Source organism: Bombina bombina, chromosome 2, assembly GCF_027579735.1.
Source record: "Bombina bombina isolate aBomBom1 chromosome 2, aBomBom1.pri, whole genome shotgun sequence".
Taxonomy (NCBI): domain Eukaryota; kingdom Metazoa; phylum Chordata; class Amphibia; order Anura; family Bombinatoridae; genus Bombina; species Bombina bombina.
Window position 1 is genome coordinate 79812983 of NC_069500.1, and position 21632 is coordinate 79834614.

The 21632-nt window shown below is 35.7% G+C and overlaps 1 protein-coding gene across 3 annotated transcripts in view; it reads left to right on the forward strand.

Annotated features, from left to right (window-relative positions):
- RAB27B (RAB27B, member RAS oncogene family) overlaps window positions 1-21632 on the forward strand; it is a 584254-nt gene that overhangs the window by 431268 nt on the left and 131354 nt on the right. The window contains exon 1 of one of the 3 annotated variants that reach the window (XM_053701125.1): window positions 10038-10192. The exons of 1 other annotated variant lie outside the window; for it this stretch is intronic. The gene's annotated coding sequence lies outside the window, so the exon portion shown is untranslated. Of the gene's footprint in view, window positions 1-10037; window positions 10193-21632 lie in introns of those variants that run through there. One more of the 3 variants, XM_053701126.1, reaches the window with a different exon arrangement.

The following is a 21632-nucleotide window of genomic DNA, read 5'->3' on the forward strand; positions in this document are numbered from 1 at the left end:
TTCTTACCTAGGTTATGTGACTTATTAGTGTAGTGATGGGCAACTAATAGAGTTCAAAGTGCGGTTCAAAATAAATGCAAAAGGACAGTATCATCTAAAACATCTTATCATGAACGAGCAGCAGTTAAAAGGGCATACAAGTGCAGTCTATTACAACATATTATTGTACTATTGCTTGCATTTATTTGAGTGCTTAAAGGGACATGAAACCCTAATGTTCTCTTTTGGAATTCAGATAGAGCATACATTTTTAAACAACATTTTTAAACAACTTTGCAATTTTACTTCTGTTTTCAATTTTGCTTCATTATCTTGGTATCCTTTGTTGAAGGAGCAGCAATGCACTACTGGGAGCTCTAGCTGAACACATTGGTAAGCCAATGGCAATAGGCAAATAAATGCAGCCACCAATCAGCAGCTAATTCCCAGCTCCTGAGCCTTCACGTATGCTTTTTAGCAAAGGATAAAAATAGGATAAAACAAATTAGATAATAGAAGTAAATTGGAAAGGTGTTAAACACATCATTAAAGGGACACTGTACCCAATTTTTTTTCTTTTGTGATTCAGATAGAGCATGAAATTTTAAGCAAATTTCTAATTTACTCCTAGTATCAAATTTTCTTCATTCTCTTGGTATCTTTATTTGAAATGAAGAATGTAAGTTTAGATGCCAGCCCATTTTTGGTGAACAACCTGGGTTGTCCTTGCTGATTGGTGGATAAATTCACCCACCAATAAAAAAGTGCCGTCCAGAGTACTGAACCAAAAAAAACACGCTTGGATGCTTTCTTTTTCAAATAAATATAACAAGAGAACAAAGAAAAAATGATAATAGGAGTAAATTAGAAAGTTGCTTAAAATTGCATGCTCTACCTGAATCACAAAAGAAAAAATTTGGGTTCAGTGTGCCTTTAAATTCTCCTCCAGAGAATCGATGCAAAACTGGGATCTAGTTGATCACACCTAGAGAGCCAATGAAAAGTGGCATATTTGTGAAGCCACTAAACACTAGTTTGCTCCCAGTAATGCATTATTACTCCTGAGCCTACCTAGGTATGCTTTTCAACAAAGAATACGAAGTGTAAAAAGTAAGTTTAATAATAGAAGGAAAAGTTTCTTCAAGAGAAACACCCTTTATCTGAACCATGAACGTTAAAATCTGTTTTACTAGAAAAGGAAAAGCCCTTGCATTTTAAAAATAATTGGGTGCAACAAATTTAAAAGGCCTTGGGTGCCCCTTTAACTGTGTGTGTATGCATGGGGGGTTGATAAAGGAGGAATAAATAAATACTATAGATTTCAAGAGGAAAATTTAAGCTGCCTGTTGCATCCCCCGGCCCCCCTCCCTTTCTTTGCATCTTGGTTTTCAATAACTGGTGTAAATAGTAATGAAGATTTCTATAATAATTATGCCAGTGTTTGTGAGTATTTGGCAGCATTTAAAAATAACATAAAAAAATTGGCATACTTGATTCCAAAATAACCTTCTATAGAAGCACAATAATTTAGGTTATTGCTACTGCTAACAAGTGACATATTAGGGCTCGGTGACTTTACATGTCTAAATAATCATCCTGTTGTCTTTTGCTACATGAAATAGAATGACATTTATTGATCTCGCATTAACAGTATTCCTCAGCTTTACAAAGGATAGGCCTGGTTTACACGTTTTAATTACTTTCCTGATAGATTTTGAATGTACAAATTGATTTACATCTTATAACCCTATATTAAACTGGTACACACAGCCCTTGGTGCTGGCAGACACAGGTTTAATAATTAACAGCAGGAGCAGTTTTTTTTTTTTTTTGCTGAAACACAGATTAGACCTCACTTGACATTGAAGTAAAACTGACAGTACCCTGCAATGCTTTTGTTCTGAACCCTAAAATAAGTACTGGAATTGAACCAACAGTCCAGTATTTAAAGGGACGTAAAACCCAAATATTTTCTTTCGGGATTTATATAGCACATACCATTTTAAATAACTTTCCAATTTACTTCTATTATCAAATTTGCTTCATTCTCTTGATATCCTTTGCTGAAGAAGCAGCAATGCATTACTGGGAAGAACCTGAACACTTCTAGTCAGCTAATCAGAAGAGACAAATATGTGCAGGCCAGGCACCAATGACAAGCTAACTCCCACTAGTGTAGGATATGTACATATTATAACAGCTGATACAAGATATAAGAGAACAAAGTACATTTGAAAACAGAATTTAAAGTGCCTTAAAATAATATGTTCTGTCTGAATCATGCCTATCCCTTTAAGAAGTCTGTCCAGTAAAATCTATGCAAAAATACTGAACACTTAAAAGACTATTTTTTTCTTTTAAAGCCTCTTACATGGCAGGTCAATTTTAAAGGGATCTTATACCTCTCTGCATTACAAATATGGCAATGAAAAAGGTGACATGACACATGCACTACTATATATTGCTGACAACTAAGGAGGGTAAAAAAAAACCCACATACTTGGGAAGTCTCAGAAGCAACAATGTTGGTGGTCAACCAAATAGGAACAACCACGGATCCGTGTGTTACTGCCAGTTTAAGTGATAAAAATATATATATAGTGAAATCTGCAATTGTGCTTAAAAAGTCATTAAAATATAGGAAATGCCTTGTATGAACTCTATTGCCTTGAGTTCTAATAATGTAAGACACCTAAGATTGCTTCCTGATAGCTTGGAATGATGCCTTTTTGAGTAAACCCCCAAGTCTGCATGAAGGTGCGGCCCTCAATCCAGTTCTGCTGGTGGTGGGCAGATTGAAATTATTTCAAGACATTTGGGCAGGTTCCGTTCAGAATCATTGGATTCAGAATATTGTTTCTCATGGGTATTGAATAGGTTTCAAAATAAGACCTCCTGTGAGAAGATTTTTTTCTTTCTCACATTCCAACAAATCCTAGGAAAGCTCAGGCCTTTCTGAAGTGTGTTTCAGATCTAGAGATTTCAGGAGTAATTGTACCAGTTCCACTTTTGGAACAGGGTCTGGGTTTTTATTCAAATCTATTCATTGTCCCGAACAAGGAAAATTCTTTCAGACCAGTTCTGGATCTGAAGTTTTTGAATCAATTTGTAAGGGTCCCAACTTTCAAGATGGTGACTATAAGGACTATTCTGCCTTTTGTTCAGCAAGGTCATTACATGTCCTCAATAGACTTACAGGATGCATATCTTCACATTCCGATTCATCCAGACCACTATTGGTTTCTGACATTCTCTTTTCTAGACAAGCATTACCAATTTGTTGCTCTTATGTTTGGCCTAGCAACAGCTCCAAGAATCTTTTCAAAGGTTCTCGGTGCCTTTCTATCTGTAATCAGAGAGCAGGGTATTGTGGTGTTTCCTTATTTGGACAATATCTTGGTACTGGCTCAATCCTTTCATTTAGCAGAATCTCACACGAATCAACTTGTGGTGTTTCTTCAAAAACATGGTTGGAGGATCAATTTACCAAAGAGTTTCTTGATTCCTCAGACAAGGGTCAACTTTTTGGGTTTCCAGATAGATTCAGTGTCCATGACTCTGTCTTTAACAGACAAGAGACGAATGAAATTAGTTTCTGCCTGTCGAAACCCTCAGTCTCGATCATTCCCTTCAGTGGCTATGTGCATGGACGTTTTAGGTCTCATGACTGCAGCATCGGACGCGATCCCCTTTGCTCGATTTCATATGAGACCTCTGCAGCTTTGCATGCTGAATCAATGGTGCAGGGATTATACTCGGATATCACAGTTGATATACTTAAATCCCAACATTCAACTCTCTCTGTCCTGGTGATGGGGACCATCATCGGATTATTCAAGGGGCCTCTTTTGTTCGTCCTTACTGGACTGTGATTTCAACCGATGCAAGTCTAACAGGTTGGGGAGCTGTCTGGGGGTCTCTGACAGCACAAGGAGTTTGGAATCCTTAAGAGGCGAGGTTACCAATCAATTATTTAGAACTCTGTGCTATTTTCAGGGCTCTTCAGGCTTGGCCTCTATTAAAGAGAGAATCATTCATTTGTTTTCAGACAGACAATATCACAACTGTGGCATATGTCAATCATCAGGGTGGGACTCGCAGTCCTTTAGCAATGAAAGAAGTATCTTAGATACTTTTTTGGGCGCAATCCAACTCCTGTATAATTTCTGCTATACATATCCCAGGTGTAGACAATTTGGAAGTGGATTATCTCAGCCGTCAGACTTTACATCCAGGGGAGTGGTCTCTCCATCCAGATGTATTTTTTCAGATTGTACAGATGTGGGGTCTTCCCAAAATAGATCTTATGGCTTCCCATCTAAACAAGAAGCTTCCCCAGTACCTTTCCAGGTCCAGGGATCCTCAGGCGGAGATGTGGATGCATTAGCAGTTCCTTGGTTTTACCAACCTGCTTACATTTTCCACCTCTAGTTCTTCTTCTTCCATGTGTGATCTCCAAGATCATAATGGAACAATCGTATGTGTTTCTGATAGCACCAGCATGGCCTCACAGATTTTGGTATGCAGATCTTGTCCGGATGTCCAGTTGCCAACCTTGGCTACTTCCTTTAAGGCCAGACCTGTCTCAAGGGGCATTTTCCATCAGGATCTCAATACGCTAAATTTGAAGGTATGGAAATTGAATGCTTAGTGCTTAGTCATAAAGGTTTCTCTGACTCAGTGATCAATACTGTGCTACAGGCTTGTAAGTATGTTTCAAGGAAGATATAATATTGTGTTTGAAAAACCTATATTTCATGGTGTTCTCATAAATTCTCTTGGTATTCTTTTAGAATTCCTAGAATTTTACAGTTTCTTCAGGATGGTTTGGATAAAGGTTTGTCTGCAAGTACTTTGAAGGGACAAATCTCTGCTCTTTCTGTTTTTTGTTTCATAGAAAGATTGCTAAGCTTCCTAATATTCACTGTTTTGTTCAGGCTTTGGTTCATATCAAGCTTGTTATTAAATCAATCTCTCCTCCTTGGAGTCTTAATTTGGTTTTGAAGACTTTGCAGGCTCCTCCGTTTGAGCCTATTCATTCTTTGGATATTAAACTACTTTCTTGGAAAGTATTGTTCCTTTTGGCTAGCTCTTCAGCTAGAAGAGTTTCTGAATTCTCTGCTCTCTCTTGTGAGTGTCTCCTTTTCTGATTTTCCATCAGGATAAGGCTGTTTCTTCCTAAGGTTGTGAATTCTAACAACATTAGTAGGGAAATTGTTGTTCCTTCCTTGTGTCCTAATCCTAAGAATAGTCTCGAAAGATCTCTGCATCCTTTGGATGTTGTAAGAGCTTTTAAATATTATGTCGAAGTTAAAGGGACAGTCAAGTCCAAACAAAACTTTCATGTTTTAAATAGGGCATGCAATTTTAAACAACTTCCCAATTTACTTTTATCACCAATTTTGCTTCGTTCTCTTGGTATTCTTAGTTGAAAGCTAAAACTAGGCGGTTCATATGCTAATTTCTTAGACCTTGAAGACTGCCTCTAATCGTAATACATATTGACCACTAGAGGGCATTAGTTCATATGTTTCATATAGATAACATTGAGCTCATGCACGTAAAGTGACCTAGGAGTGAGCACTGATTGGCTAAACTGCATGTTTGTCAAAAGAACTGAAATAAGGGGGCAGTCAGCAGAAGCTTAGATACAAGATAATTACAGAGGTAAAATGTGTATTATTATAACTGTGTTGGTTATGCAAAACTGTGGAATGGGTAATAAAAGGATTATCTTTCTTTTTAAACAACAAAAAATTCTGGTGTTGACTGTCCCTTTAATAAATATTTCAGGAAGACTTCTAGTCTATTTGTTGGTTTTTCTGGTCTTAGGAAAGGTCAGAAAGCCTCTGCCATTTCTTTGGCATCTTGGTTAAAGCTTTTGATTCACAAGGCTTATTTGAAGGCGGGGCAATCTCCACCTCAGAGAATTACAGCTCATTCTACTAGATCAGTCGCCACTTCTTGGGCTTTTAAGAATGAAGTGTCGGTTGATAAGATTTGCAAAGCAGCAACTTGGTCTTCTTTACATACATTTACTACATTTTACCATTTTGATGTATTTGCCTCTTCTGAAGCAGTCTTTGGTAGAAAAGTTATTCAGGCAGCTGTCTGTTTCATTCTTCTGCTTATGATTTAAGTTTTTTCTTGTAATTTATGTGAAATTTATGAAAAAAACTTTTTCATTGTGTGGATTTAATTATTTTCAGAGGAAATAGCTGTTTTTATTTTATCCCTCCCTCTCTAGTGACTCTTCTGTGGTCTTCCAAATCTTGGGTATTTCTATCCCATACGTCACTAGCTTCATTTCTTTCATATTGGCAAGAGTCCATTAGACCCACCCTTTTTATGGTGGATAGGATTTTTATATAAAAGCACAATTTTATTTTCAGTTCCTCTTTTTGTATGCTTTTTTACTCCTTATTTTATCACCCCGATACTTGGCTATTCATTAAACTGAATTGTGGGTGTGGTGAGGGGTGTATTTATAGGCATTTTGAGGTTTGGGAAACTTTGCCCCTCCTGGTAGGATTGTAAATCACATACTTCCCTAGCTCATGGGCCCTTGCCAATATGAAATAAACAAATTTATCAGGTAAGTTCTTACATAAATAATGTTTTTTCAGAAAACAGGACTTTTTTCTAAATTGAATAACTTGACATGACCAGTTTAATTGAAATTTAGCAATTTTGTAGTCAATAGTGATAACTACAAAACCCACATTTTAGCACAATTGCATGTTTTTTGTTTCAAAGTTATGCAACTTTGAAAATTGAAATTTAAACAGAAACTTCGCCCAGACATAAACTATAGCTGTGCTACCAGGCAGCTGTGATGCACACAAAGTAAAGAGAGAGTCTGGATTAGCAAAATGACTACAAATGATTTAATGATAGACTTTCAATTATGAGATTTAGTGATTGAAACATAAACAAACAGGAGTAGCAGAGTGACAGTGAGATGATAACATGACAGAGACACAGATAGGAAACATTAAATAACCTAAACCAGAGACACAGAGCACCAAAGTGAAAACTCACTGCAGCAGACATAGACCAGGAGGTCCAGGCTGGTGTACCTACATGGAAGTGTCTTTATGGGATTTACCAGTTTTATGCTCCTGGCAGCCCTTGCTAATTTAAAGAGATTTACTGCATGTTGAGCTACAAGACTCTTCACTGAACTTCAGTCTGTGTCTCTTTTTGACCTTAGACATACATCTGTACCGTATGCTTTTAAAGGGATAGTAAAGTCCAAAAAAACCTTTTATGATTCAGATAGGGCATGTAATTTTAAACCACTTTCTAATTTACTTTTATCATCATTTGCTTTGTTCTCTTGTTATTATTAGTTGAAATCTAAAACTAGGTAAGTTTATATGCTAATTTATAAGCCCTTGAAGGCTGTCTCTTATCTGAATGCATTTGACAGTTTTTCACAGCTAGAGGGTGTTAGTTCGTGTGTTTCATATAGATAACATTGTGTACACGCAAGTGAAGTTATTTAAGAGTCAGCACTAGTTGCCTGAAATGCAAGTCTGTCAAAAGATCTGAGATAAGTAGGCAGTCAGCAGAAGCTTAGATACAAGGTAATCACAGAGGTAAAAAGTGTATAAATTTAACTATTTTGTTTATGCAAAACTGGGAAATGGTAAATAAAGGACTTATCTATCTTTTTATGCAATACATTTTTGGTGTTTACTATCCCTTTAACCTTTTGCCCTACAGCATCAACCATCCTTGACTTCTGCCTTGCCAGTCACCTGACCATTCAGACTAATGTAGGATGCAGACTCCAGTTCATACATTATTATTATTATTGCTATTACTATCTTTGTGGAGCATCAACAGATTCTGCAGCACTAATCTAATTTTCGAACTTCTTCTGCTCTGTGAGCAGGTGCCCTTGATAGTAAGACTAATATACAGGCTAAGCAATGGACTCACATAAGTAAAGGTGACCCCCAACTGACCCAGAAAGCGACTCTCTGACTCTAGCCATTTCATATCTTCCAGATCCCCTGTGCACTGCTTTGCATTTTTATGCCTTCAATAAAAAAGGGTTGTCTTGCTAAATGTTGGTTCTCATCTCCCACATACGAGGAGAGAATGGATTGGATGAAATTGTGTCAGGGACACTAAACTAACCCCCACCCAACAAGTAGCGCAAACAAGATTGCATTTTCTCAAGTGCACTAACCCGACATGAAATATTAATATTTCTCATTCCAATGTACTCCACTTAGCAGAATATCCTATTTTTATTCATAAATACATATTTCTATATATATATATATATATATATATATATATATATATATATATATATATATATATATTGTTTTTTTGGTAAACTATATATCTATACATATATATATATATATATATATCTGTAAATACATATATACAAATATAAATACATATGTACACACACGTGTGCAAGAGTTAACACGCCACTCATAATCTTGCAATATAAGATGTTTGTGTGCAGTAAAAATAAACTATTAATATTAATTCTGCTCCTTTTCTTGTAATTTAACACTAATAATTGTGGGGTTTCCAATTCCCATGAGAATGAGTAACCCTGACTTCAGAAGTGTAACCCTGATACTTTGTACACTGTGATTGCTTGATCTCTATAGTAGCTGTACAATATTGGTCATAGGATATAAGAGGCTTTTAAAATGATACTGCAAAACAACACTAACAAAATTACAGTTTAAATTATTTTAAAACATGCAGACTTTCGCAGTGCAATGTACTTTAATTGCTGCTACATATAGTATACATAAATAATTAGAACTAGTTTTATGTCCCGTTAACTGTCTGTCGGATCCTAATTGTATAGTCTGACATTTTTATTTTGTGTGTATATATATATATATATATATATATATAAACATCCACGAACCTGCATAACGGAGCGCACTAGGTAATCCTCTTTGTCCGATGTTTATTAGATAGAAGGCGGCTCTGTGGGAGGGGAGGGCGGGATCAGCAATTCCCTTGTCAATGGGCTATGGCAGCTGGTTGTTCGGCATGTCTGTTCCACACGCTATAAGGCATATAAAATCCAAATATGAACCACAGAAGCGCTCAAAGCAACATATATAAAAAAAATGCAAAGTTTATTGGGACAAATAAAAACAAAAAAGTTCTATATAGGACAAATTGTAATCCAGGTTGTGTTGCAGGTGCACAGAGCAGACATGTTTCGTGCTCAGATAGCACTTGTTCACTGCAGTTTGTAGATGTTTAAAGAATCTACAAACCAAGAATGAATACTGTGTGCAGTGTGTATAAATATGTATGTGTGTACAATTAGAGATTCATATTTCATTATATATGTTCAAAGGTATCATATGTGTTGTTACCATGCAATATTTTACTGTTCTGAATTGTTAATTTATATTATTGTTGAACCAGAATTCTTTGGTAAGAATAAAATACAAAATATGCATTGAAACATTTTTCTCTATCTTATCTTCTTAACATTTGGTAGTCCATATCCCAAAAAATTCTAAGAAGTATTTTTATTTAAATCTCATGGACTAAATGTCAGAAATAACGTGTATATCATACAATCACTCCATTAACACATATAAAATACACTGCATATATAATTTGAGGAAATATGCTAATAAAATAATTTTTTACCATTTGCCAATAAAAAAAGTCCCCATATTTCATTTTAAAAATGTGGTCACCTTAACATTTACCAATATAAATAAATCCTGTATGTTATGTCATTTTAGTAACTGCTAATTATAAATTACATTTTCAGTGCTATCTTGGCAGTTATTAATATAACGTAATTTATCATTTTTTCCATGTGTGCAGTATATCTGGGCATATGTTGCCTATTTCTTTATGACTTCATCAAGCAAGCTTTTGTATAGAATAACATTTATAGAAAGAATCCTGAGCAGTTTGCTTGTTAAGGACATAATGCGTAGGCTTTGAGTCAGCACAGAATATGTATTTCTTTTTTTGTTGTTGTAATGTGGTTGAGTCACAAGTAAGATTTGCCTGAGGTGAGTTCCTCATATCCGTGTTTGAGCCGTAACAGGCCCGCCCGCCTCCTGTTCACACACACAGCCACAATCCCTGTCACATTGTGTGTTTAGGCTCAGGGGTGGCGCCCAGCTCAGCCTGACTGCAACTTATTGACTGAGCACTGCTGGAACAGACAAGCTCCCAGGGACTCCAAATTGTAAGTTCTTGTTTAAATCCCGTTTACCTATCCCCATGTGTTATGTATTGTCCTGCAATGTTACACTGATTAAAGCCATTCTCTTAGCAGACAAGAATGGTGGTAACATAGTGCTATGCAATTTGTTTAACCTTTTGGCATATTCCTCCCCACTCCACTGCTGCCAGCCTTATAGATAACAATAGAATGCTATTGTGTATTTTGGAAATGTGCATATCGACCTAAAACTGTTAATATACATTTTAGTACATTATGCTATCATATAAATATATGTAAAAGTGCTGTTCTCTGGTTATTCTCAGTCTGTAGTTTGCACTTTAATGAATTTACAGTAGTGAAGTTGTAAAAGAGGAAAACAGCTGCCGGTGTCCCCAGGATTATAAAACAGCTGTTAGTGTTCTACCACAGACCATCTGATAGTACAGAAATTGTCTTGTGAAGGAAAAGACACAGAATAGAGTGTAGTGTGTTTGATGCTTCCTAAAAAGCAAAGTGAACCAGATGGTCTGATAACAATGTTTATCTAAAGCTGTCAGAAATTATTTTCTGTGATATGTCTGCTTTAAGGGAAACCTTAATTGGTATGATTTTTAATGATGCTTTACTGTTCATATTATTTCCTCAAATATTTTCCCTGGATAACACGAGAGGTTTGTTTTTAATTCTTTTTTAAAAAAATTTTTTGTGTGTGTGTTTTTAACAGACTTAATCTGTTTGTAAGAAGTAAAATTACCACGTGCCGCACATGTACTTTTGTCTAGATATTTATTTTACACACACACATATACATATATATATATATATATATATATATATATATATATATATATATATATATATATATAAAACATATACAGCTCCCCATCCTCGGACGTGTGTGTGTATGTATATATATATATATATATATATATATATATACACTATTTGCAAAGATGGTTAGTTATACATAAAATCATGTGTAGTGGCTGGCACATATGTGTGCAAGTGGGAAATAATTCAGTATACTAATTATGTGTAATCAAGCTTTGCAGTTTTACGCTTGCTATAACATAAATGCAGCGTTTTTGGAATACATCCATTTGTATTTAATTAAGCAAGTGATTGGCGTTAGTGACCATTCCTATAGCATTCATCCTGCACACCCATGCAGAAATAATCCCTATTATGTTCACCACATAGTCTTGCATGAAAGTCCTTTCTCATTGCATTATAATTGTAAATTGCTTTTAAACTTAAAGGGACATTAAACACTAAATACACGTCATGCACCTCCGTCTAATTATGGATGCCACCATATTGGAACCTAGGTAATATTGCAGATAGCTGAGATCTGCTGCACATGTGCAAACACATCACCATCGGAATGCTGTAAAAGCCAGATTCCATCATGGCAGCACCCATAGCTAGAGGGGGTGGAGAATAACTTCAATTCTATATTTATAAACTCTATTTAGTGTTTAATGTCCCTTTAAGAGCGAGGCTTGGCAAATCCTGGATCCAAAGAACCATGGTACATAGAATATTTTTTTTTTTTCCACATATTAATTGTCTTTCTATGTATCTATGTAAGGGCAGAAAACTAGAGTTTAAGGTCCCATTCAAATGTTCAAAACATTGACGTCTTTAAATTTAACTTTTTTGTCAAACATTAATTTCAAATGCTATGTTGTAATATCAAATTCTGTGGGGTGAACAAGTTTAATTTCAGAATTTCCAACATTTGACTGGAAAACTTAAGGGGATTATGAAAGTCAATATTAATTCACAATTCAGATAGAGCATGTCATTTAAAGAAACTTTTAAATTCACTTCTGTTTTAAAATTGACTGTTTTTTTTTTATATTTTGTTGAAAAAGAATATGTACTTATTGTACACAACTGGCTTGCTAGTGATTGGTGGCTACACACCTTTGTCTTTTGTCATTGGCTCACCAGATGTGTTCAGCTAGCTCGCAGTAGTTTATTGCTGCTCTAGACCTGACTTTAAAGTGAAGGTCAATTTTGATGAATTAGTGCCCGGTTTTTAATAATCCTATTAAAAACAAGGGCACTTTAATTCATCAAAATTGACATTTCACTTCTTTTCTTCAAAAACTACCTTTTAATCCTGGCAGCCGCTCCAGCGATTTCCCCCGGCCTTCGGAAACCTCTGCAGATGTCAGAAATGACGAACCCGGCTTCTTCCAATCACGGCTTCCGCCCTGGGGGAATCTTGGCCTGATGCAACGCCATGATTGGAGGAAGCCGGATTCGTCATTTTGGACCCGAGAAGACGGCTTGCGACGGGCGGAGGAAGTGCTGGAGCAGCTGCTAGGATTAAAAGGTAAGTTTTTGAAGAAAAGAAGTGAAATGTCAATTTTGATGAAATTAAATGCCCTTGTTGTTAATAGGATTATTAAAAACCGGACACTAATTCATCCAAATTGACCTTCACTTTAAAGGGACATGAAACCCAATTTTTTTTCTTTCATGTTTTAGACAGAGAATATAATTTTAAAAAGTTTTCAATTTACTTCTATTATGAAATTCCCTTCGTTCTCATTTTGTTTTTTGTTGAAGAGATATCTAGCTAGGAAGCATGCACTAGTCTGGAGTACTAAATGACAGGGCAAATTCTGCCATATAGTGATCTTGATAATGCGTAACATTAGTGTGAATGTCATATAGGGCAGACACGTGCACGCTCTTTTGCTTACCTTCCTGCATTTCAACAAACAATACCAAGAAAATGTAATAATAGAAGTAAAATTAGTAAGTTGTTTAACATTGTATGCTCTGTCATGAAAGAAACATTTTAGGTTTTATGTCCCTTTAATCATTTTTCAGGAGTTAAACCCAGAGTTATATATTAATATAGCATATCATTTTAAATACTATAACATATTCTAGCATTTTTGTCCCTTTAAACTCTGCTGTTAGCGCAAAAAAAAAAAGACAATACATTTAGTGTTCCTGAATTTAAAATCAGTAGTAGATTATTTTTTTTCTGACAAATTTCAAATTGTCCCTGCCCACCGTAACGTGTGACAGCCATTAGCGAATCAAAAAATGCATATGCAAATATACTGTGAACTCTTGCACATGCTCAGTAGGAAATGATGCCTCAGAACATCTGCATATAAAAAAAATTGTGCACATTTTGATAATCCAAGCAAGATAGAAAGTTTTTTTTTTCTATTTCATGCTATCTGAATCATGAAAATACCATTCTGACTTCAGTGTCCCTTTAAGATTACTTGATAGGAATAGGGTTACTTGGATGCAAGTCGTTGCAAAGACATCTCTGGCAGCCAAAGGGTTTATACAACCTTGCCAACTGTGACATTTTAACATTATGTCAATGTTAATTATACTTATTGAAAGTCTATAATGGAAATTCCTCTTAAGCAGTATATTGTATCCTAACTGTAAGATGTAATTCTATATAAACACAGGGCAAGCAGAATATTAACACAAAGTAGTACTGTATAAGAAAATAAATCTACAGTCATTTAGATATATACATTTTGAAGGGTGCAATTGCTTTAAATAATTATATGAAAAATGTCAGGGTTTAGCAATTTGAACGCACCATTTACATGCATCGTTATTGGACTAAAAAGCTTGGTTGCACAAGTTGCAGGAATTGTAAAAAATGGTGCAAATATGGATTCCATAGTTCTCCATACTGTTGTTAGACTTTATAACTAGGATGTAATCTGTCTTATTGCCTCTCATGTTACTGAACCAATAAAGACCAGAAGTGTCAGTATTCATATATATTTCCTTTCAAGCTAAATATATATTTTGAGTTATTTATTACAAAACCCTTCTGCAAACAAGTATATTTAAAAAAAAATTGTATTGTTTGGTTTTTTTACCTATTTTTTTTCCTTCAATTTCTGTGCAAACACTGCTTAATTTACCCATCTGTCATTTTGAGTTTTTTATCTTAACTTTATCTTTCTCTTTTCATTCTTCATTTTATTTAATTATGAATTTATTTGCAAATGTATTTGGTTTGTTTGTTTTGGAAGGCTAAGCATTATTTGTATGTGCATCCAAACAGTTTTTAAATGTGGTTAGCTTTGATGTTTTATCCAGTTTTCTTTTCTTTTTGTTTCACTTACACATAAATTGTTTCAACTGTGTGACTAAAAGTTCATTTAATTTTTTTTAAAGTTTAAATAAACTTATGACAAAACTAATTAGCCACAAATACAACCTGAGTGTGGTTTATAAATATCCTGATAATGTCTTCTGTAAATCAAGCTGTGCTTGTTTAATCTTAAATACCTGATTTGCTAGTTCTGCCAGGTACAAAATCCCTTTGAATTAATTAATTTTATTACTGGAAATGAAAGAAAATTATGCAATAAATATTCATTATTAATCTTCCTATAAAATGTAAACCGAGTTTCCAACAAAATGCCAGAAGTTTCCTGATTCGAACCATCTGCATACGACACAATAATTCTTTAGAGCAGTGTACATGTTTAAATACAGCTAATATAATTGGCCATAATCCGTGGAAACGAGAGATATACTCACCAGGGTTTTTTAAGTATTTTGTTAACACAAAGTACAGAGCTTTTCAGATTATCTTTAAAATGGAAGTTTAAAATATTTGTTTTGTATTTAGATCTTTAGCAACGTAATAATTGCCAATTTATAATATATGCATTTATACCAATGTCCCTTTCAGTGACCTAGTCAGTCTCTCTCTCTCTCTCTCTCTCTCTCTCTCTCTCATAGGTTGTATAACGAACAAATGCTAGGCATAATGATGTATTCAAAGGAAAAATTAGTTTGAGAGTAATATGCAGATTGATTTTTTTTTTTAAAGATTTTTGTTTAAATATTGAAGACATAAGTGTAAAATAGTGTAAGGTAGTGGGCACCACATGTTGCCTAGTTTTATAAAGCTGTTCAAATCTTCCCAATTGTTAGAAATGAATGAATTCTAAAGTAACAGTTTTGCAGGCTTTAATGTCTTTATTTTTAATGTTTTTATATATATATATATATATATATATATATATTTGCATACAAAGAGAGAAGCGCTCTACCAGGAACGAACAACAGCTCAGTGGCTTGTTTTATGGCGATTTACCACCCGGAAGCAGCCTCTTTTAGACCAGTGTGCTTTTCACAGAGGAAAACTTTCCTGAAGTATATCAGTCTGATCCCGCCAAGTAAGGTCAGTCCATCCCCGAAATACCAGGCAATTCTCCTCTGAACAAGGAACATGACAACCCCAGACGATCGTTTCGGCCTCCTATGGGCCTCGTCAGTGAGGTGCAGCCACATTCCTCTAAGCACACTGGGCAAGGAGTCCACGTCTGGTTTCCCCCATCACCCAAGTTTTCTCTGTGAAAAGCACACTGGTCTAAAAGAGGCTGCTCCTGGGTGGTAAATCGCCATAGACCTAGCTGATGAGCTGTTGTTTGTTCCTGGTAGAGCAAATATGCAAATATATATATACTTCTCTCTATTTTTTTGTTGGTTGAAAAATCTCAGACTTGCTTTAGAATAAAGTTGTTTTTTTGGGGTCCTCTCATCCACTCAATATTCTTACTATGATTTATGTACAATAACATTATGATGTTAATATGTCAATGACAACAATGTCAGAGATGAATATGCAAACCTAAAATGATAAATTATGTTTGTATGAAAGTGACAACTTTGCCGTCTGCCATGAAATATATTAAGATAAAAGCTTCACAAATGTTTCATCAAGGGACTATTGCCTAAAAATATTTTATGGGAAAAACCCCTCACTGCTTATCATAAACGATATACTTTTCCCATTTATTCTCATTGTACTAGAGAAGACTACTTTAGCTAAAAAGTATATAAAATTTCCTTAAAGGGACACTAAACCCAAATGTTTTCTTTAATGATTCAGTTAGAGAATGCAATTTTAAGCAACTTTTAAATTTACTCTTATTACCGGGGATTTCCGGAAACCTGTCCACCCGATAAGCCGCCCATGGGCGCTTATTTTAGGTGGGCGGTTATATGGGGTTAAACATTATCTGAGCTTATCTCTTTTGGAGATTGTTATATGCTGCTTCTAAAACAACTGACAGTACCGTAAGAGGAATACTAGGAATAATAATAGTGTGTGCACATTGCACCGCTCCTACCTGGATTATCCAGAGACTCTAATACATTACGGAGCTTACTTCCGTGTCAGTTACGGAGCTTACTTCCGTGTCAGTTGGACATCATAGATATGTCCCCAACCTGGCCAATCCTATTGTGAAGCCAAATGCCTGGGTATACTACGGCCAATGAGGATAAGCATGGGATCACACCAATCAGGTTGCTGAGAATGAAGCTGCTAACTAAGTTGCTGTAAATAAATAACATTAGATACGTGATCAAGCAACCATGTATGTAAAAAAAAAAGTCCAGCATCTATATGTGTTTAAAAACAAATCATGCCAAATATGTACAGTACCAAAAAATAAATCACATCCAACCACAAAACATGAAAAAAAATATACTGGGTCAAACCTGTTATGTAAAAACAGTCAATGTGAGTCTCAGCACTTATTGATAAGATCTATAAATAATAATTTGGCAAATGATGGTACTCCCTATGGGGGCCAAGTTAGTGTCAAAAGTATCCAATGGTATAATCCTTATAAATTCTCCCAATATACGGTATATACATATATATGGTGTAATGTTCCGATTTCAATTAGTGCAAAAAGGGCTTACCGGTCTTTCAATCATGTGCGCTGTCATCTTAAACTTAGTCCTGTTGTCTTCGGCTAGGTCGTCACAGGAGAAGGCAGCATATACGATGTCTCGCAATGGGCTTACTCCTTGAGCTTGTCTGCTGTGATATTGCAGCGTGCTTCCTCTCCCTACTTCAACCTCTGGCGTCCCTAGATGACGTCACACCCACTCGATTCTTTGACGGTCACCTGCCCTGCACTCTCAAATGCTAACCTGCCTGTGCTCTCCTTCCCCTCAGCAATGTAGGTAGTAGAAAAGATGTTCAGGGGCACCAGGCTTCATCCATAAAACTTTGATGCCAAAACATGTTAGCGAGTCTGCCTTCACCCTCCTGTCTGGCACACTTTGTTTGTTTATTTGCATTTATTGCATTTTATCCCTTGTTTGCTGGTTTTAAAATTGTACCAATAAATTGAAGTTTTATGGATGAAGCCTGGTGCCCTGAGCATCTTTTCTACTACCTACAAACCTGTTATGTATCTGGAACAGCTGCAGCGGCTCATCCTGACTGGAGTCACACAGTGACACAGTCTGACTGACAGTCTGCCCAAAAAGCAGGACGGCCGCTCTGTAAATCAATGCGGTAGCCTGCCCTATGCCTGAGCCTGTCACTCGAGCTCCATAGCCTCCATCCGGTCAGGATCTTCACTGTATTGCTGTGCTCTATGTCAATCAAATACCTCCAGCCAATCCCCTGCAGGCAGCTCAGATGTTCCAATAAAATACCGGTATAGCTTTGCTTGGAGTTGCAAGTTACCGGCTGGAGTCAAAATAATAAAAACATAGCATTGATTCTAGGTGGGGTGAAAATCGGGTATTATCTTTAATAAAAAATATATGTTTAATCTGCTCTGCTCTGCCCAGATTTAATTACATAGGTAAAAACAGTACTTACCCCAAAATAGAGTCCAAACTGGTACCAAAACGTGTGCAAAAGTCATATACTATCAGTGACAAGTTAGATGCTGTTAAAAGAGTAAAAGAACTTTCTGGTAATTTATCTGCAGCCTCAAGAGAGTTGGGTATTGATAGAAAACGTTTACGTGAATGGTGCCAAAGGGAATCTGAATTAACAAATATCCCAGACAAGAAGAGGCGCAGATCTGCTTTTGGTGGTCGAGGACCACAACATGCATATTTAGAAACTGTACTATTACAGTGGGTTAGGGGACAACGTGCAAATAAACTGATTGTTAATTATTGTCATTTACGTGAACAGGCTTTTGTAATTGCACAAGAGCATGGTATAGAAACAGCAGAATTCAAGTGCTCTAATAAGTGTATATCAAACGTTTTGAAACGTAACGAGCTATCTGTGAGAAAGGTTACACATGTAGTTCAAGCAGACCATAAAACATGTACGCAGCTATTTGGACAGCATACCTTCACTAACAGCAGATTTGGAAGCTGACCACATTTATAATATGGATGAGACACCTGTATATATTGACATGTTAAGCTCTTCCACCATAGACTTTGTTGGCAATAAAAATGTGGATGCTAGCCACTGTGGTGCTACTAAAGCTCGCTTTACCGCTGTGTTATGTGTTAATGCTGCTGGCAGTGTTCTAAAAACCATGATAATCCTTAAAGTTTAAAAAATGTTCCAAAAGTTAAGGTACCAAAAAATATTTATTTAATGGTATCTAATAAGGGATCAATGACATGAACTTTTGCTTTTGTGGATTCAAAATGTGTTTGGACAGCGAGCATCTCGATTATTCAACATAGAGAAATCTGTATTGTTCATGAATGAATGCTCAGCACACAAGAAGACTGAGTTGTTGGAGGCATTTCAGCGTAGGAACACAGTTGTCAAACTTATCCCTCCAAAAACAACATCCTATCTACAGCCATTAGATGTAGCAATCAATGGTCCATTCAAAAAAGCACTTCGTGCTCAATGGGAAGATTGGTTTGCCAATGGCGAAAAGGAGTATACAACAAAGGTTATCGCAAAAAACCTTCCTATCAACACATAGTGGACTTTGTGGCTCATGCTGTAGTCAGTCTCAACAAAGAAAGCACAAGTCGTGCTTTTGAATGCTGTGGAATAGCACCCCGTGGGCAGACAGTGAAAAACGAACTGTTGAACACACGCTTAGTTGAGGTTTTATCTGTCTCTAATGAAAATGAAAGAGAAGATGATGATTATGATGATGATGATAATGACGCAGAAAGTGAAATTTCCAGTACCAGTACAGATGAAGATATGCTTGCATTGTTCAATAGTGATGACGAGTTAGAATTCAAAGGCTTTGAAAGTTCATGAAGATTTAATCAGACAATATGGACTATGGTACCGTATATATGTTGGTTACTTGGTTGTATTACAAATTTTGAAAGTCAGTTTACTTATTTGATGTTACCGTAATAAAAAAAAAAGTTCCTATTTGAGAGTTACGTGAACATTTTACCAGATGCCCTATGTATCTGGTTATATTAAAAAAAAATTGAAATGCCAGTTTGATTTAACATGCTTTTTTTGTTTTTGTTTTTTATTTGAAAAATGTTTTACATGAGGTAATAAATGTACTTACTACAAGAAAATAAAGCATCCTCTTTTTATTTGTTATGGCTTAGCATTTTAAAATCATTTGGAGGAGCTATCAGCATCCTACAGAGTGGTATAAGTGACTACCGTATTATAGCCCTGGGCTGTTATTTGGTCCAAGAATAAAGACCAAAAAAACTGGTTTTTCCATTTAACGACCCTGGGCGGGTTTTCCGAAAACCCTGGTATCAATTTTTCTTTGTTCTCTTGCTATCTTTATTTAAAAAGCAGCAATGTAAAGCATAGGAGCCAGCCCATTTTGTTTAGGAACATGGGTTATACTTGCTTATTGGTTTGCTAAATGTAGCTACCATTAAAGGGATATTCCAGCCAAAATTGGAAACCACATGGGTGCATTTCAGTATTAAACAGAAGAAATTTTGTAATATACATGCATTAGCAAAAATGCTTCTAATAAAAGCTATAGCTGTTTCAAAAGTGTATTTAAGTATGCACCGTGCACCAGCATTTTAAACACAACACTTGTTCGGAGAGCCTAAAGTGCTTGTACCATCTGGTAATGACTCAATTTGTTAATTGCTGACAGGATACAAGCCCCACTGATCCTTGTATCCTGTCAGGAGCTGCATTTTTTAAAATTTGGGTGCAGTGAAAATATCTAACTATGCTTCACATGCACGTGCAGAGAAAAATGTTAACACTAAAAGTTTAAACAGTGATATCTCTTAAAAGAAGCATTTTTGCCAATACATGTATATTACAAATATGTTTCTATTCAAAGATGCAATCAATCTATGTGCATTTATATTTTGACTGGAATATCCCTTTAAGCAAGCACTAGCCAGGGTGCTGAACCTAAAATGGGCTGGCTCCTAAGCTTAACATTCCTGCTTTTCAAATAAAGATAGCAAGTGAACGAAGAAAAATTGATAATAGTAGTAAATTAGAAAGTTGCTTAAAATTGCATGCTCTATCTGAATCATGAAAGAAAAAATGTGGGTTTAGTGTCCCTTTAATTATATGATTTTATAAATGCATATTCTAGTTCTAAATAAAACCACTTTTTGTTTTCATGCTAGCAGAATAATGCCCCAATAGGAATGTGGGGGATTGACCTTACCGGTAAGAGAAATGTATTCCTAGGAATCATTTGTGCCCCAACATGGTTTTCCTTGTTAGTCTACAGTATATAAGTAACCCTTTTCAATCAAAATAAACTGTATTATATGCAACTGCTGCTCTTAGATGCTAGATAGAAATGTTTGCCTTAAAAGAGTAATTTTAATGAACGATAAAAAGCTTTAATTTGTTAAAGAAAAAGATTTGCCAACTTTTTGGTTGTAAAGAATCAGCTGAAGTTGCTCAAACTTGGCTACTAGAGCTTGTAGGTTAAATACATAATTTTCTAGTTAAACTGGTACTAAAATGAAATGTTTTAATAAAGTAGAGCATTTTATTTTTCGTGAGAATGCCCCTTTTCTGCCAATGACTGTTAAAGAACACAGGAAATCTCAGGAGTGTGCACATGGCTTGTGCACTCTATTGCATCAGGATTTTCAACAAATCTGTGTAAGTATATTATATACTGTTGCAAACACTGCTGGGATATAGTGCTAAAGACCCATGCACACTAAAGAACCTAAATAGGTATCATGTCATGGAAAGATTCCATAAAGGATTCCAAGAGAAAGAGGAATAAGTTTGACAATAATAGTATATTTGCTTTAAAAAGCTCACTAGAGGGTGAAGGGAAAATGTTATGTTCAGGAAGGTTTATAATGTAGTTTTTTTTTTTCTCCAGTCTCCTCTCTGAGTAACAACTGTTTATCATTTGTGTGTTCTGGGTTCAAAATTGATTTCTACATTATTATATTTTACATATCTGAGAGTTATGTCAATTGTGGAATTACAATGTCAAAATATATTATATGGGCAAAAGTATGTGGACACTTGACTGTCACACCTAAATGAGTTTGTTTGATATCCCATTCCAAAACTATAAACCCTAATATGGAGTTACCCCCCCCCCCCCCCCCCCCTTAGCAGTTATAATAGTCGCCACTCTTTTTGGAAGGTTTTCTACAAGATTGTGAAGTGTCTCTGGGGGAATTTTTGCCAATTCAGCCAAAAGAGCACTTGTAAGGTCAAGTACTGATGTTGGACAAAAAGGTCTGGCTGAGAATCTGGGTCCTA